Source organism: Lithobates pipiens, unplaced genomic scaffold (assembly GCF_037356315.1).
Source record: "Lithobates pipiens isolate NorthernLeopardFrog02 unplaced genomic scaffold, aLitPip1_a1.2 Scaffold_28, whole genome shotgun sequence".
NCBI lineage: Eukaryota > Metazoa > Chordata > Amphibia > Anura > Ranidae > Lithobates > Lithobates pipiens.
Window position 1 is genome coordinate 68,723,327 of NW_027507789.1, and position 19,782 is coordinate 68,743,108.

The window sequence follows — 19,782 nt, forward strand, 5'->3', positions numbered from 1 at the left end:
CAAACAGAGAGGACTAATCAGACCCTCGAACAGTACCTGCGATGTTTCTCCTCATTTTCTCAAGACGATTGGGCTTCTCTGCTTCCCCTGGCCGAGTTTTCTTATAACAATTCAGTACACTCTGCTACAAAGCAATCTCCATTTTTTGCAAACTACGGTTTCCACCCTTCTTTTTTGTCTAATACAATTCCAGATTCCCCTGTACCAGCTGTTTCCGAAACTATAAATTTCTTCAACGCCAATAACAAACTGCTACAGGAAACAATGGCCAAGACACAGGCATACAATAAGGAAGTTTTTGACAGGAAAAGAAGAGGAGAATTGATCTTGAATCCTGGTGACCAAGTGTGGCTAGCAACTACTAATTTGAAACTGGCCTGTCCCTCAAAGAAACTGGGCCCTAAATTTATAGGACCCTTTCCGGTGAAGAGACAGATCAATGAGGTTGCGTATGAATTAGAGTTGCCTGAGTCATTTAGAATCCACCCTGTGTTCCACATAACTTTGTTGAAACCTGCCATTCCTGACCCCTTTCCAGGACGAAGTTCCGGTCCGCCTGAACCTGTAATTATTGACGGGGAGGAAGAGTTTGAGGTAGAAACAATCTTAGACTGCAGGAAGAGAAGAAATCAGATCCAGTTCCTGATAAAATGGAAAGGGTATGGGCCAGAGGACAACTCCTGGGAACCCGAAGGTAATATCCATGCCCAAGATTTGGTTCAGGCTTTCAAGAACTCCCATCCTGACAAGTGGGCCAAGTTGGGCATCCGGAGGCTGCCCTTTGGGGAGGGGCAGTGTCAGGAAGGGCATGCCAGCACCCAAGATGGCTGCCAAAGAAGACGACCTGTTACCTCTTCCTGTCAGGAAGGGCATGCCAGCACCCAAGATGGCTGCAGAAGAAAATGACCTATTACCTCTGCCCCTGTCAGGATGCCATTGGTGTGCACGCACCATGTGACAGCTTTGTCCGCCCAAACAAGCTATTTAAACTCAGCCAGTTTCCAGGCTCAGTGCTGTCTGTGCTACAGCGTTCCCTGTCTAACCTGCAATTAGCTACCTGACTTTTGCTCCTGTTGTGAACCGGCTTGCTTCCTGACGTTCCTGTTTCCTGCCTGCATCCGACCCCGGCTTGTCCCCCACTCCGCACCTGCCTGCTCCTTCTGCTACTCCGCTGCCAGCCTGTTGACGACCCGGCCTGTAATCTGATTCTGCTTCTGCTTCAGCCCCTGTTCCTGACGTGGCCGTTGTGTATGACCCGGCCTGCCTGTACTTGCCTTCTCTTCAGCCTTGAAGGTGCCACCATCCCTTCTGCTGCATCTGCACTCCTGCCTGTGGGGATCAGTTGTCTACTTGTTCCAGCTACCTGCCTATCACTGCTCTGGGAGTTCTACAGACACCTCTACAGCCCGGCCGAGTGCTCCGATCCAGCTCCAGGTTCAGCGATCCCACCAGGCACTCGTGCGACTCTGCATCTCGGTGCATCCTGTCAGCTCTATCAGGGGCTCCAAGTCAGAGTTGTAAGAGAGGCCGTCCTCTGCATATCAGGCTCCATCACCAGGTACGTGACGGTATCGCTGCAGAACCGCTTAGCAGTCACAATGCTACAGAGTGGAAATGCACTATACTATGCTTTCTATATGTGCAACTATTTTATACGTGTATTACACCCCTATATACTGCACACCAAATAGTACACCTATACCAGTCCTTACAAGGACCTTTGTGGACCTAGTCACTAGTGATTTGCAGACTGTCCCTCAGTCCCTACACTGATAAAAGACAGCTGCAGAAACGGGCAGTAATCTGCAGCACGGCAATGCACCAGCACCCTATATATTGTACACCTATACCAGTCCTTAAAAGGACCTTTGTGGACCTAGTAGTAATAGCTAGATAGTGATTAAACTGACTGTCCCTGCTCCACACAGCGTCCTGTCCCTACACTGACAAAAGACAGCTGCAATCACCAGCACAGCAATGCACCAGCACCCTATATATTGTACACCTATACCAGTCCTTAAAAGGACCTTTGTGGACCTAGTAGTAATAGCTAGCTAGTGATTAAACTGGCTGTCCCTGCTAAACACAGCGTCCTGTCCCTACACTGACAAAAGACAGCTGCAATCACCAGCACAGCAGTGCACTGAACCCTATATACTGTACTACACCTATACCAGTCCTTAAAAGGACCTTTGTGGACCTAGTCACTAGTGATTTGCAGACTGTCCCTCAGTCCCTACACTGATAAAAGACTGCTGCAGAATAGGCAGCAGTCAGCAGCAGTGCACCACAACCCTATATATTGTACACCTATATCAGTCCTTACAAGGACCTTTGTGGACCTAGTAGCTAGTGATTTACAGACTGTACCTCAGTCCCTACACTGATAAAAGACTGCTGCAGAAACCAGCAGTAATCTGCAGCACAGCCCTGCACCAGCACCCTATATATTCTACACCTATACCAGTCCTTAAAAGGACCTTTGTGGACCTAGTAGTAATAGCTAGCTAGTGATTAAACTGACTGTCCCTGCCCCACACAGCGTCCTGTCCCTACACTGAAAAAAGACAGCTACAATCACAAGCACAGACGTCATGGTTATGCAGTGATCTTCCTGTGTTTGCTTACCTCCCCTCATGTCTTCAGCCTAAGAGCCCAGCCACTTCCACCTGGTGGTTTTTATAACCTCTCCTCTAAGCATGGCTCCACCCCAGGCCCTATCAGGGAGCCCTATATTAACCTGTGCACTGCAGGCAATCAGGGCTGATCAACCATTGTGTATTCCTTTGTGTGTTAGCTTCCTGTTTCCTGCTGTGTGCTCTGCTACTATTTTCCGTTACCGACTTTGGCGTATCTTGATTATCCTTGTTTGCCTGTGATCCTGACCTTTTGGTGTGTACCCGACTATTCTTGTCTGCTTGTGACCCCGACCTTGGCTTTGTCCCTCACCATCCCTATCCTCCTGTTGCCTACTGTGGGTGTGAGCTGGGGGACCCGGGGTCGCGACCTGGAGCCAGTTGCAGCCAAGTCCATCCTCACCACTGGAGGCTCTGGTGAACACCTGCTGGCTCTTAGACTCCGTGCCCCAGGGAATCTTACCCTCTAACCCCAGTGGGATCTGTCCCCCGCCTGCAGCAGTCAGCCGTAGGGTCCACAACCTTGCGGTGCACTCCTGATACCTACGGTGTGCACCTGTCACCTCGCCTCAAGGTGACCTGACAACAGCAATGCACCGGCACCCTATATATTGTACACCTATACCAGTCCTTAAAAGGACCTCTGTGGACCTAGTAGCTAGTGATTTGCAGACTGTCCCTCAGTCCCTACACTGATAAAAGACTGCTGCAGAATAGGGCAGCAGTCAGCAGCAGTGCACCACAACCCTATATATTGTACACCTATACCAGTCCTTAAAAGGACCTTTGTGGACCTAATAGTAATAGCTAGCTAGTGATTAAACTGACTGTCCCTGCTGCACACAGCGTCCTGTCCCTACACTGACAAAAGACAGGCTGCTGCAATCACCAGCACAGCAGTGCACTGAACCCTATATACTGTACTACACCTATACCAGTCTTTAAAAGGACTTTTGTGGACCTAATAGCTAGTGATTTGTGTCACTACAGTCTCTCCCTGCTCCACACAGCGTCCTGTCCCTACACTGACATAAGACAGAATGTAAAATAGCGACCAGATCAGGTCTATTTATAAGGTAGGGGGAATGTCCAATTGTCCATGTGCTGAAATGTCTCAATTGGCTGTCCAGTACCCCATGATAGATGTGTCATCATGGGTCAAAGTTCTTTCACACTGTAAACACATATGTCCGCCGGGCGAACAGCGGCAATAGTCCGCTGATTGGACGAATCGCGAACATGCAAAATTTGCCGCGAACCGACCGCCGGGTGAACAGTTCGGCCATCCCAAGTAGAGAAGGACAACTCAAGGTCATGTTATGGGTATATGGGGTATCTCAGCCAATGGGAAAGGATTTTGTTGAATCCTTTGGCCTCCTGGGAGAGCCTATATATTCGGGTGAGGTCAGGTGATCCAGGTTCTTGTGTGCCACCCAGACCGCAGCCTGGGTGGACGTGTGTCGTACGCCCCAGACTGCTAGGCAGGAAATTGGACCTATCCCAGGGGCATTAGGCTGCCAGGCTGTGTGAGGGCCTATCCAGTAATAAGAGGGCAGCACAGGGTTGGGACTGCGGCTTGCAGTCCAGCCAAAAGTGATGGTTCTGCCAGCCAGAGGATCTGTCAGTGGTCGGAGGTAGATGGGAAGCTGTGATCAAGTCAGGGACCCAATCAGCGGAGGTGATGCTTGCAGAGCAGCCTTGTGTGTCAAGCTAGGGACCAAGCTAGTCAGCAGGGGTGAAGCATGAAGATATCCGAAGTGCCAAGCTAGGGACCCACCAGGGAAGTGTGGGTGATGCTTGAGGGAGATAGCACCACAAAAGGCTTGAGGAGCTCACGCAGAGTTAGTGAATCAGAGGGTTCAGGGAGAGACCAGGAGCTCAAGGGGCTGAAGAACTACAAGGAGAAGTTGTAGTACAGCTGAGAGAACTGTTACATTGAGTTAAAAACTGTTTAAGTACTGTTACCATAGGAGACAGCAGTCCTGCATGTGCAGAAGTGGTACCTTGCTGGTGCCTACCCTGTACGGCTGTTATCCTATTGAAGTCTTGGAGTCTGCCATTTGAAATTGCAACTACTTAAAGTTGTCCTGGTACTAACCATCTTTCCCCTACAAAATATAAATAGGACTGTCAAAGAAATAAAACCTCTTTTACATCTAAGAATGTCTGGTGCCCAATGACTTTTACCACCTTTGTACCCATTATGACTCACAACCCACCACTTATTGAAGGATGTCAGTTATCTTTGGCCTTGAAGATTCCCATTAGACTGGAAGAGGTCAGAGATTCTGCTACATGCAGTATATACTTATGTATTTACTACCATGTGCATTGAGCATGCCTTTTGACTTTTAGCCCACGTACACACGGTCGGAGATTTTGGCAACCAAATCCGTCGGATTTTGCCCGTCGGATTTAGTCCGACGGATTGTGTCCGAAACTGTTGCATGCACACGTTCGGGCCAAGTTGTCTGATTTTGCGGTTGCCAAGAACGTGGTGACGTAAGCCGTGTACGGCGGGACTAGAAAAAGGAAGTTTAGCACCACGTCCGGCACCCTTTGGGCTCCTTCTGCTGATCTCGTGTTTTAGTAGAAGTTTGGTGAGAGACTATTCGCGTTTTTCAGATTAGTGATTCAGATCACTACCGCTCTTTAGTTTGTGCTTGTCTTTGTGTATCTGATAATCCGTGCGTGCAGTCATTAAGTATTTGCTTCTCATTGCGGACTATATCTTGGTATAGTACGCTTTGAAAGGCATTTTTTTATTGTCTGCTTGCTTCTGCTATTCAGGTCGTCCTTTCAGGCCTTGCTGTTTATTGGTGCTTTCTGGTGTCCGTTCTGACCAGCCGACCGTTTTCCAAACATGTTTCGTCTACGTACTCATCGTACAGTTTGTGCTGTGCAGGGGTTCTTACTTTGACTTTGACACAAGCCCAGTCCATGAACAGAGAGGGGAGGCGTTTGTGGACCAAGAATTGGTTGCGTCAGCGTCACCAGTTCTCCCACATGCCTTTGCTCCGTGAGATCCGCAAGAATAATCCTTATAATTTCTGGATTATTCTCAGGATGACGGACCCCGTTTTTCACTGTCTGCTGGCTTTGCTCACCCCTTATATCACCAGGCAGGATACCTGCATGCGGCAAGCCATCACTCCGGAGCAGAGGCTCATCACCACGTTGCGCTACTTGGCGACAGGGAGAAGCCTTCAGGACCTCAAGTTCTCTACAGGCATCTCCCCCCAGGCTCTGGGGATCATTATTCCAGAGACCTGTTCTGCCATCATTCAGCCCCTGCAGAAGGACTATATTATGCTAAGTGTTAGCCTTAAACATCATATTCTATGTATTTCATGATTGCTAATGTCTTGCATTTCTTTCCTCATTCCCTAATTACCATCATTGCAATATGCTCTAATTCATATGCTCTGCCCCTTTGTCCTCATGCAGATTTGCCTCACTAACTTCCCCACCATGCTCTTCTTGGCCCATAAAACTATAGTCTAGTCACTTAACAATGTCTTTTGTCAGCTCCATAGTATTGCTTTCCCCTAAACACCCCCTAAAATCTCTACAAATGTGATGTGTGTGCTTCAATTCATGCAAAGTGACCTTTTTTTGTTTTTTGGAGTTGTGCCAAACTCATTAGTAACCCCCCTCTCCCCAACTGCTACCTCAGCTGATAGCAATCTTCTATCTGATGACTTGACCCAACCCAATACACACTCTAAGGCTCGGTTCACACAGGGGGCGACACGACTTGCCGTGCCACGACCTCAGCGGCGAATTGCAAATGACTTCTGTATAGAAGTCAATGCAAGTCGCCCGAGGTCGCCCAAAAGTAGTACAGGAACCTTTTTTCTAAGTCGGAGCGACTCGAGTCGCTCCTCTTAGAACGGTTCCATAGTACAGAACGGGGGCGACTTGTCAGGTCGCGGCACGGCAAGTCGTGTCGCCTCGTGTCGCCCCCTGTGTGAACCGAGCCTTAGGCTCCATGCACACTGAAGCTCAAAAAAGCTTTTTCTGGATGCCAGATTGCTGGTAGAAAACGCTGGTTGAAAAACTTGCTTTTAACAGCGTTTTGTACTAGCGTTTATGAGCGTTTATTAGCGTTTATGGGCGTTTTCAATAAAAATACACAGAGGACACTCCAAAAATCCCACAGTACATTCCAAACTCCCACAATGCATTGAAAAAATAGAATGCCGAACACTAATTAACGCACGTTTATGAGCGTTTATCAGTGTTTGTCGTTTTTTGGTGGTGAAAAATGGCACTTTGAACGCGAATTTCTGGCGTTCAGAAAAAAGCCCATAAACTCCACTGCTCATTAAAGCTGAAAAACTTCCATGTGTGCATGGACACATAGGCTAACATAGAGTGGAGTTTATGGGCTTTTAAAAAAAAACGCCCAAACTCCAATAAACTGCAGTTTATGAGCTCCAGTGTGCATGGAGCCTAAATACCTTTTTCGTGATCACATTTATGGACAAATTCACCAAAGCATGTAGTGTAAGGGCCTGCCTCAATACTTTCAAATGCTAGTTTTTTTTTTTTTTAAACACATTCATTTTCTTGCTATGTAATAGCAGAATGTCAAAATGTCCTTCCATTTTGTTATTCTGACACTTCTTACCTGTCCGGTGGGCTGCCAATAGTGTAACTAAGGAGGGGCTTCACAAAGTATCACACATTATTTAGGCATTCAGCTCTCAATCAAGTGGAGAGCGTTACCTGTCCTAAACATCCCCCCCCTCATTTTTTATCAAGGGCCCATCAGATTGGGGGGGGGGGATGGGGGAGTTAGGACTCTCATAAGGGGACCTTATACTTTAGGCTTTAACCACTTTCAGACCGGACCATTTTGCTGGTAAATGACCAGAGGTCTTTTTACACTTTGGCACTGCGCTGCTTTAACTGGTAATTGCGCGGTCATGCAATGTTGTACCCAAACAAAATTTGCGTCCTTTTCTTCCCACAAATAGAGCTTTCTTTTGATGGTATTTGATTGCCTCTGCGATTTTTATTTTTTGCGATATAAACGTAAAAAGACCGCAAATTTTGAAAAAAAATGATATTTTCTACTTTTTGTTATTAGAAAAATCCAATAAACTCAATTTTAGTCATACATTTAGGCCAAAATGTATTCAGCCACATGTCTTTGGTAAAAAAAAAGTCAATAATTGTATATTTATTGGTTTGCGCAAAAGTTGTCACATCTACAAACTAAGGTACGTTTTCTGGAATTTACGCAGCTTTTAGTTTACGACTGCCTATCTCATTTCTTGAGGTGCTAAAATGGCAGGGCAGTACAAAACCCCCCCAAATGACCCCATTTTGGAAAGTAGACCCCCTAAGGAAATTGATAAGAGGCATGTTGAGCCCATTGAATATTTTATTTTTTTGCCTCAAGCGATTGAATAATGACAAAAAAAAAAATTTTTTTTTTTTTTTTACACAAAGTTGTCACTAAATGATATATTGCTCACACATGCTATGGGCGTATGTGAAATGACACCCCAAAATAAATTCTGCTGCTTCTCCTGAGTATGGGGATACCACATATGTGGGACTTTTTGGGAGCCTAGCCGCGTACGGGGCCCCGAAAACCAAGCACCGCCTTCAGGCTTTCTAAGGGCGTAAATTTTTGAGTTCACTTCTCACTACCTATTACAGTTTTGAAGGCCATAAAATGCCAAGATGGCACAAAACCCCCACAAATGACCCCATTTTAGAAAGTAGACACCCCAAGCTATTTGCTGAGAGGCATGTTGAGTTCATGGAATATTTTATATTTTGCCACAAGTTGCGGGAAAATTACAAACTTTTTTTTTTTTTTTTTTTTTTTAACAAAGTTGTCACTAAATGATATATTGCTCATGCATGCCATGGGCATATGTGAAATGACACCCCAAAATAAATTCTGCTGCTTCTCCTGAGTACGGGGATACCACATATGTGGGACTTTTTGGGAGCCTAGCCGCGTACGGGGCCCCGAAAACCAAGCACCGCCTTCAGGCTTTCTAAGGGCGTAATTTTTTGATTTCACTCCTCACTACCTATTACAGTTTTGAAGGCCATAAAATGCCAAGATGGCACAAAACCCCCACAAATGACCCCATTTTAGAAAGTAGACACCCCAAGCTATTTGCTGAGAGGCATGTTGAGTCCATGGAATATTTTATATTTTGCCACAAGTTGCGGGAAAATTACAAACTTTTTTTTTTTTTTTTTTTTTTTCCACAAAGTTGTCACTAAATGATATATTGCTCACGCATGCCATGGGCATATGTGAAATGACACCCCAAAATAAATTCTGCTGCTTCTCCTGAGTATGGGGATACCACATATGTGGGACTTTTTGGGAGCCTAGCCGCGTACGGGGCCCCGAAAACCAAGCACCGCCTTCAGGCTTTCTAAGGGCGTTACAGTTTTGAAGGCCATAAAATGCCAAGATGGCACAAACCCCCCCCAAATGACCCCATTTTGGAAAGTAGACACCCCTAAATTTAGGGGTACACTAGTGAGACTAGGTAATAAATGGCGGGTGCCCTGAAACTATAAAAAAATAACTAACCAACCAGCGTCACCTGTAACAGTTATATGGTGATCACTGGTGAAAGGGTTAACTAGGGGGCAATTAGGGGGCTTTATGCGGTAGTATATGGGGGTCCCTGGCGCTATAAAAAGCTGCAGCGAACCTAAATACCTACCTGCCTAACTAGCGTCACCTGTGACACTAATACAGCGATCAGAAAAACGATCGCTTATTAGGCTGGGTTCACACTGGAGCGATGCGGGAACGCCACGAATGCGCGGCGGGTTCCCGCATCGCATGCCTCCCGGCGGCAGTTCACACTGCCCTATGCGAACTGCTGGGAGTGTCAGTGAAATGTTACTGACACCCCCAGATCAGTTCGCATATCGCAGTGCGATCTGCAAACTCGGATCGCATGGTGTGAACACCCATGCGATCCGATTCTGCTGCGGGCCAAAAAAAGGGTCCCGTGCGAATTTGCGGCGGGTGCGGCGGGTGCGGCGGGTGCGGCGAATGGCTGAACTCGAATCGCACAGAGATCGGATGTGATTTGCACTGCAGTGCGGTGCGAATCACATCCGTTCTCATAAACCGCTGCAATGTGAACCCAGCCTTAGTGACACTGGCGACGGGGGGTGATCACGGGGTTAAACCTTTATTGGGGGGGTTAGGGGGGTACCTTAGAACTAAAGGGGGCTAACCCTAACTGCCCTAACAGTTATTAGTCACAAATGACACCCGCCGGGTGATCAGGGGGTTAAACCTTTATTAGGTAATAAATGGCGGGTGCCCTGAAACTATAAAAAAATAACTAACCAACCAGCGTCACCTGTAACAGTTATATGGTGATCACTGGTGAAAGGGTTAACTAGGGGGCAATCAGGGGGCTTTATGCGGTAGTATATGGGGGTCCCTGGCGCTATAAAAAGCTGCGGCGAACCTAAATACCTACCTGCCTAACTAGCGTCACCTGTGACACTAATACGGCGATCAGAAAAATGATCGCTTATTAGGCTGGGTTCACACTGGAGCGATGCGGAAACGCCGCGAATCCGCGGCGGGTTCCCGCATCGCATGCCTCCCGGCGGCAGTTCACACTGCCCTATGCGAACTGCTGGGAGTGTCAGTGAAATGTTACTGACACCCCCAGATCAGTTCGCATATCGCAGTGCGATCTGCAAACTCGGATCGCATGGTGTGAACACCCATGCGATCCGATTCTGCTGCGGGCCAAAAAAAGGGTCCCGTGCGAATTTGCGGCGGGTGCGGCGGGTGCGGCGAATGGCTGAACTCGAATCGCACAGAGATCGGATGTGATTTGCACTGCAGTGCGGTGCGAATCACATTCGTTCTCATAAACCGCTGCAATGTGAACCCAGCCTTAGTGACACTGGCGACGGGGGGTGATCACGGGGTTAAACCTTTATTGGGGGGGTTAGGGGGGTACATTAGAACTAAAGGGGGCTAACTCTAACTGCCCTAACAGTTATTACAGTCACAAATGACACCAATGCAAAAAAAAAAAAAAAAAAATGACATTGGTGTCACTGTGACTGGGGGGCAGGGGTAATTGGGGGGGTGATCGGGGGGTAAAGGGGGGGTGTGAGTGTGCCTGGCATGTTCTACTGTGTGTGTGAGTGTTGGTGCAACTTACTGATCCGCTCTCCTCCGTGTCGGAACGAAAAATACCGACACGGAGGAGAGAATACATCACTTCCTCTCCTGTGTTTACATTACAGGAGAGGAAGTGATGTCACCGGGGATTTCTATTCGTCGGGAGCGATCGCGAGGGGGTGGCCATGAATGAATGGCCGTCCCCTCGTCCGGGATCGCTCCCGTACGAATACCGACCGCCGCAGGCACCGGGCGGGGGCCCGATCGGGCCCCCGACCCGCGGGAGGCAAGGGACGTACATGTATGTCCTTATGCCTGCCCGTGCCATTGTACCGACGTACATCGGCGTGCGGCGGTCGGCAACTGGTTAAATACTCATTTCAAGAAAATTTTATACTAATTTTGCCCAAAAATGTGGGTGTCTAATCTGCATGCAATGTTGATTTGTCAAATTACAATTTTTTTTCTTGTGTCACTACACAGTGTACACCTGTGTATGGCAGACTGTGGCCTCCCACTTTGCCATTTTTATTAAAGTTGTGCCTTTTTCACCAACAGTGCAAACTCAAGTTCAAAGCGAGATGAGGGGACAGTCTCTTCTTCAGATAATCTTATTATGTTGTGGGTCTGCTACACACACACCTTCTTTTTGTTAACTAATGTGTAGTGCATTACTGATCAAAATCATGCTCATTTTCAGCACCATGGCAGGAAAATGGCATGATTGTCCAAATTTACACCTCACTGTGGGTGCTTTTTACTAAAGGCACATCCACTATGCACTACAAGCGCACTGCAAAAGTACACCTGAAACTGCACTTGGAGTGCAAAGTGGAGTTGCCTTTAGTAAATTGCACTCCTTCTCAACACAAACTCAAATTTCACTACAAATACATTTTAAGCCCAATGAAAAAGGAAGCCACACATTGTTGAGAATTCAACTTTTTATTCATATGTGCGTTTAGTAAAGATTTTTACAACAAACCAAGATATTTTGGGTATCCAAAACAGAGTTTAATCATATTTATTTTTTACTTGTTTTTTTGTGTAAACAGGCATGTATCAAACCGTAAAATACAGAACACAGGAACTTACAAAGTTCAACTTTGAAAAGTGGAGACAATATCAGACATGAGTATGTACAAACTGGGCTGATATTGCCTTCATCACATGGGGTGTGACACCTGAAAAATCCAAATTTGGAAGATGCACACAGTGTGTCAACATGTGCTAACTCCCACCATGGGGGATCAATTGTACACGCTTTGGGGCTGCAACCCCTTCATCTCAGACACTTTCCACAGAACATGTACATTGATTCCCCCATGATGGGAGATAGCGCATGTTTACACACTGTGCATCTTCCAAATTTTTAATTATGCAAAATACAACATTTTTATGTTAAAAAGCAAAAATAAAACCCCATCTAGTTTTTTTCGTTTTCACACTCTCCCCAAAACATCAATGATGTTCTTCATTTTATTTTTAACATCATTGATGTTTTGTTGTACAATTTCCAAATCCCTATTGCACCCCATTATCTCCCCGATCAAGATCTGGGCACTTTCACTGGTAAAACGGGAATTTTCCTCATCACCTAGAAAAAAACAAACAAACACACCATGTAATCCAAATATGGTGATATACATTGATGAGCTTACCGGAAGCTGTGCTCTCCGACACTCACCTGTTGTGGTGACAATTTGTCCAACCTCCACAATCTCTCCTTCCTCCTGCTCCTGCTCCTCTGTTTCTTCTTTTGGAAGTTGCCCTTCTTTGGGAGGGGTGTGGTCCCTGGTGTCCTCATGGTCCCTGGTGTCCTCATACTTGCCGAGTCTTCTCTCCCCTATGAGAATGTAAACAAAGATTAATTAGCACACAGAGGGCAGAAATAGGAATCTGAAACATTGCTTGGAAGTGTGGTACAATTGTGTTTTTGGGCCGAGTTACAAGGTGAGAACATTATTGGGGACACTTTGTTAACCACTTCAGGACCGCCGTATTGCCATTGTACGTCAGCACAATGGCACAGGCAGGCAGAATCACGTACATCTACGTGATTGCCTTCCAGCGGGTGGGGGGTCCCATCGGACCCCCTCCCGCTGGTTACGGCGGTCCGATTCGGTCCAGGAGCGCTCCGTGATGAGGGGATGGCCGTTCGTTTTCGGCCACCCCCTCTGGATCGCTCCTGGCCAATGAGAAGCTTCCTCCCCTGTGTATTGTTTACACAGGAAGGAGGAAGTGATGTCATTCTCCTCGGGGCGGTCTTTTTGACCGGACTACGAGGAGAAGAGTAAAAGTAAGTCTGCACGAACACTACACTGACATGTAGGTACACACAGGCACACAAACCCCCCCCGATCCCCCCCCCCGATCGCCCCCCGATCCCCCCCCCGCCCCCCCTCCCCCCCCAGTCACAGTGTCACTGATTGCATTGATCATTTCTTTACTGATCAATGCATTCAGTGTCAGTTGTGACAGTAAAAACTGTCAGGACAGTTAGTGTTAGGTCCAGGGTAGCCCCCTATCACCCCCCAATAAAGATTTAACCCCCTGATTGCCCCTAGAGTTAACCCTTTCACCCCCTTTTGCCAGTGTCACTAAGCGATCATTTTTCTGATCGCTGCATGTGTCGCTAGTGTCGCTAGGTAGCTAGTTATTTTTTTAGGTTCACCGCCAGGTTTTTATATCGCTAGTTACCCCGATATACTACCCAATAATGTTTTTAACCCCCTGATTGCCGCTAGTTAACCCTTTCACCCCCTTTTGCCAGTGTCACTAAGCGATCGTTTTTCTGATCGCTGCATTAGTGTCGCTACAGTCGCTAGGTAGCTAGTTATTTTTTTAGGTTCACCGCCAGGTTTTTATAGCGCTAGGTACCCCGATATACTACCCAATAATGTTTTTAACCCCCTGATTGCCGCTAGTTAACCCTTTCACCCCCTTTTGCCAGTGTCACTAAGCGATCATTTTTCTGATCGCTGCATGTGTCGCTAGGTAGCTAGTTATTTTTTTAGGTTCACCGCCAGGTTTTTATATCGCTAGGTACCCCGATATACTGCCCAATAATGTTTTTAACCCCCTGATTGCCGCTAGTTAACCCTTTCACCCCCTTTTGCCAGTGTCACTAAGCGATCGTTTTTCTGATCGCTGCATTAGTGTCGCTACAGTCGCTAGGTAGCTAGTTATTTTTTTAGGTTCACCGCCAGGTTTTTATAGCGCTAGGTACCCCGATATACTACCCAATAATGGTTTTAACCCCCTGATTTCCGCTAGTTAACCCTTTCACCCCCTTTTGCCAGTGTCACTAAGCGATAATTTTTCTGAACGCTGCATCAGTGTCGCTAGTGTCGCTAGGTAGCTAGTTAACTAGGCTCCCAAAAAGTCCCCCACATGTGGTATCCCCGTACTCGGGAGAAGCAGCAGAATTTATTTTGGGGTGTAATTTGACTTCTGCCCATAGCATGTGTGAGCAATATATCATTTAGTGACAACTTTGTGCAAAAAAAAAAAAGTTTGTAATATTCCCGCAACTTTTGGCAAAATATAAAATATTCCATGGACTCAACATGCCTCTCAGTAAATAGCTTGGGGTGTCTACTTTCCAAAATGGGGTCATTTGGGGGGGTTTTGTGCTATTTTGGCATTTTATGGCCTTCGAAACTGTGATAGGTAGTGAGGAGTTAAATCAAAAATTTGCACCCTTAGAAATCCTGAAGGTGGTGATTGGTTTTCGGGGTGCCGTGCGCGACTAGACTCCCAAAAAGTCCCACACATGTGGTATCCCCGTACTCGGGAGAAGCAGCAGAATGTATTTTGGGGTGTCATTTCACATATAACCATGGCATGTGTGAGCAATATATCATTTAGTGACAACTTTTTGTAAAAAAAATTTTTTTTTTTTTTTTTTGTCATTATTCAATCCCTTAGGACAAAAAAAATAAATATTCAATGGGCTCAACATACCCATCAGCAATTTCCTTGGGGTGTCTACTTTCCAAAATGGGGTCATTTGGGGGGGATTTGTACTGCCCTGCCATTTTAGCACCTCAAGAAATGAGATCGGCAGTCATAAATTAAAAGCTGTGTAAATTCCAGAAAATGTACTCTAGTTTGTAGACGCTATAACTTTTGCGCAAACCAAAAAATATACGCTTATTGACATTTTTTTTACTAAAGACATGTGGCTGAATAAATTTTGCCCTCAATGTATGACTAAAATTTAGTTTATTCGATTTTTCTTATAACAAAAAGAAGAAAATATCTTTTTTTTTCAAAATTTTCACTCTTTTTTCATTTATATCGCAAAAAAAAAAAATCGCAGAGGCAATCAAATACCATCAAAAGAAAGCTCTATTTGTGGGAAGAAAAGGACGCAAATTTCGTTTGGGTGCAATATTGCATGACCGCGCAATTACCAGTTAAAGCAGCGCAGTGCGAAATTGCAAAAAGACCTCTGGTCCTTAAGGTGTTTATTGGTCCGGAACTGAAGTGGTTAAGCTGGAATACTTCCCTGCAAAACGATGTTTCATACGAACAAACAAAACCATGACCTTGAAAGTGGCCATTTGAAAATGCACAACATGAAATCAAAGCATATGGAGCATGTATGCAAGCAAAAATAATCATATGAACACACGACAACTACTTACTTTTTTTAAGAACACGCTTGATCCTTAGGTACTGCTCATGCTCCCTCAGTTTCAGGTCTGACCAGCGTTTTCTCAGTTGATCCTTGGATCGGCGTACCCCAAAATTCTTCAGAAGACTCTTCACAACTTTATTCATGATCTTGGCCTTTCTGATATTTGGGTTTGGGTAAGGTCCATACTTCCCATCATAGTGGGTCCTGTTCAATATGTCGACCATCTCCAACATCTCTCCAAAAGACATATTTGAGGCCTTAAATCTTGTCTTCCTGGATCGGGACGTTTCAGGCTCCGGGCTTTCCTCACCCTCCTCCTCGTTAGTGGAACTATTAGTGCGCACCTGCGTTCTCTCCGCCATGTGCTCTCCCCACTGCATGGGAAGCGAAGGGGCGGGGAATAGTCTGGAAAGAACGTCAGGGGCGGGCGGAGTTTCACGCATGCGCACTGTATATAAAACGCCACACATGTGTATCATCCGTACGATCTGGGAGGAGAGTGTGAGTCACGGACGCGGCGAACGTCGAAACGAAGGTAACATTTTTAACTTTGTGCTTCACTAGACTAGACTGCTTGTATCTAGGCTGATGTTGGGACAAGATTAGGAGGGATTTTAATTGCATTATTAGTATTTGAGGGTTTGTCTTGTGTTGTGTCTTGCAGACAAAATGGACCCATTCAACAGTGCCAACTTTATGGGGCTATTCCTCGAGCTCTACATGGAGATGCCCTGCCTGTGGCAGTTCCACAACAAGTTTTATAATGACAGATCAAAGAGGAACGCAGCACTGGAGAAACTGCTTGCTTTTGTGCAGATCAGGGTCCCCACGGCAGACATGACATATCTGAATCGCAAAATTGTGGCCATGAAGCTTACATATTTCAGGGAGAGAAAGAAGCACCTGGAGTCCTTGAGAGCAGGAGATCCAGATGCTGTTTATTACCCCAGGATGGTGCACTTTGACAGGCTGCATTTTCTGGTAGACCAAGGGGTACCCAGGCCACCATTCAGGCCACCACTCTCCAGGCTTCCCCCAAGGCATCCTTCACCCCCAGCTGAGGCTTCTGATGTCCAACCTGGGCCTTCCAGGCAGCACCATGTGGTGGGGCCCAGCTTGAGACAGGTATTGCATTGTTGAACATATTTCTTGTGTTACATTTAATGATGTTAACTAGATGTTCTTATTGATCAGTAAGTTGAGATTTCTCCAAGTGGTTTACATCTCAATAGACAGTAGTGACCAAAAATGATTGGGACGGGAAAGAAAAATGCTGGTGTCAGAATGATAGTCTGTTCTATTTGGTAACATTCAATTAGCAAAAGCCAGGAGCACAAAATGTTGTGATTGATGATCAAAAAACTAAAACTATGTCCCCTTTTCATACACAGGATGACCTCAGTCGGGAGGAGGCTGTGGCAAGTGGCAGCCAGGAGGTCCACCAAAGCCCAGCCACAGCCTGGAAGGATGCCTGGTGGGAAGTCACAAAGGAAGACCAGAGAGTGATGGCCTGGGTTGAGTCTGGTGTGCCAGAAGATGCAGCCTCTTGAAGATCACCGAAATGGCATCTGAATTTCCTGCTCTCTAGGACTTCAGGACCAGACTTCTCCCCCTGAGATATCTACTCCTCAGGCCACCAATTTTTTTATATCTCATTTAGTCATGTCTGCCCTGGGGGCCAAAGGCTGCACCAAAGTTAAGAAGTTTCTCCAGTGCTGCGTTCCTAGTTTTATTTTCTAGCAAACAAAATACATTTTATTTTTGTTTGATGAAATACTTGTGTAATGTGTTTTCCTTCAAAAAGTAGAGTTTATTTGTGAGCAGGCAGGTACATTTCCAAAATACAAAGTGAAATAAATAACAAGGGGTACCAACACTAAACAACCTCCTGTAGATTAAAAAAGAAAAAGAAAATATAAAAAATACAATAATGTTGTTGTTGTAAGTTTACACCCAAAAATAAAAATTAAAAAATAAGGAGAAATCAGCAGTGTCTTTAAAGGAGATTTTTAGGGAATCCCCCCCAAAAAACATCCCAAAAATAAAAAAACAAATCAAACATTGTGTGACTATGAGCATCAAAAGAAGTTGGTTCTTGCAGCATTGTAAAGAACAAGAGAATGCGCTTGATGAATGATTTTTTAAAATTGCAGCGTGACGAATGTGCTATATCGCTTACGAGCAGTAGTTTTACCTGAACGAGCGCTTCCGTGTCGGAATTTTAATGTGAGCATGCGTGGCACTTGGTCCGATCAAAATGCTCTACACATGATCGGATTAGGTCCGACCGGCCCAGTTGGTCGGGAAATATTTCCGAAATGTTGGAAAATTGGGTCGGACGGAATCAGTCCGATGCATACCACACACAGTCGGATTATCTGACGACACGGTCCGATAAGACGCATTCCCGACAGATTCTCCGACCGTGTGTACGCGGCATTAGACTTTTGAGATATATTACCTAAAATGGTACAAAAGCTGCACTTGGTACTCAGCATCTAACAAACATCTAAATCAAAACTTCCAGAGCTGTGTTCAAGAACCGCACATAATACCAGTGCTGACACAAAATTAAAAGGAATACAAATGCTGAGCTGTGTTACTATATTTGAGGTGTGTTGGTTATATGTATTCCAATGCTAAGGACCATAATATTATCCCCCAAAATGTGTTACGTGTCCCCACAATACACATACAAATAAAAATAAATAAAAATTCAGAGGGTGACACCACTAATCCAGTGACACACCAATAAAGAAAAAAAAATCAATATATCAATAATCATAAATCATGATGTAAGTCCACCACCTATAGGTAACTGTCCAAATAAAATAAGTAGTTATGTGTAGGAGGGTTCCACCATCATTGCAAATTTTGCCATATGTTTTAATTTATGAATGACAATAAGCAAAGTTGTGAATTCCACACCAACTCCAATTACCACCTCTTACCAGCCTCTAACCAAGTGCTAAGACTCAAAATATAGGTGGGGTTATAGCAGGATGTTGCTAGTAATCAGCTATCCATATGGCATATCACAGCAACAGGTTGTTGAACTCAGGACCTCCAGGGTACATCAACAATGATTTACTTTTTGCATCTCCCCTCCCCATGTACATTAAGGCATGTAAGGGGTAAGCAAGAATTCCATAAATTTCATAGTGCAACCTGCCAATTTTGTGTAATAAATATCATGCATCCACTCGCATAAGTACAAGGATAAATCACATGGCTTAATGTACATGGTGGAGGGGAGGTGAGAACAGTCTATACCTGATTTACTGTATGTTTTTTTTCTCTTGTGTGTTTCATGTTGGAACAATGGTGTCATCCTCCGAACTAAGGGCTGGTTCACATCACAAACATTCAGTGATAGCACAGTGGCTAAGTGGTTAGCACTCCCGCCTAGCAGCACTGGGGTTGTTGGTTTGAATCCCAACCACGGGTACTACCTGCCTGGAGTTTGCATGTTCTCCCTGTGCCTGCTTGACTTTTCTCCTACACTCCAAAGATATTCTGGTAGTTGATTTGGCTAGCATGTGTATGAATGTGAGCATAGGCGTGTGCACCCCAAAGCTCAAACGCACATACCATTTTAAAATGTATTAAAAACCATACTGCATTAGTCTGACACCACCCTTACCATATGTTGATTTTACCTATCGGACAGATATAATGTTATAACTGATGGGTGTACAATGCAAACACTGTCTGCAGCCATACAGCTATAGCACCTGTGATTCAAAGGTGCAATAGCTGTAAGGCTGCAGACAGAGTTTGACAGGAGTATTAACAGTATAGAAATAGTTCACCTTACTACGGACAGGACATTAGATTTTCTTTATTTTACCAGAAAAAATAAATGTACACAATCTTCTATTGATGCCTGCTGCATACCAGTCCTCTGCCACCTGATAGGATTACACCTGATCTAAGCACAGCCACTCTCAGCACAGCTGGCAGCCAAGCCCCAGGAAAATGTGTCTGACTTATTTTTATTTACTCCATGTGGGCAGTGTGTCTCAGAGCACAGTGGGCCCCCTTGGGGCCCTTGTGCCCTGCATAGATGGATGATGCGCCATTGGTGCATTCATAGTTGCCAACATTTATAAAAATTTAGAGGGACACCTTTCTTTGCTGTGCTACCAGCTAGTGACTGTGGGTAGAGAATGAACTTTAATTAGGGATGCACATTCATTTAAATTGGTGTGGTTTTAAAACCTGCATATCATAAAATGAATGCCATACTTTAAAGCTAAACTCAAGGAGCTCCGCCACTTTCTAAAATATGCTGGTTTACTATGGGTAAAGTGCATCGAGGAGTATGCTGCCCTTGTGGACTTATCCCTTTA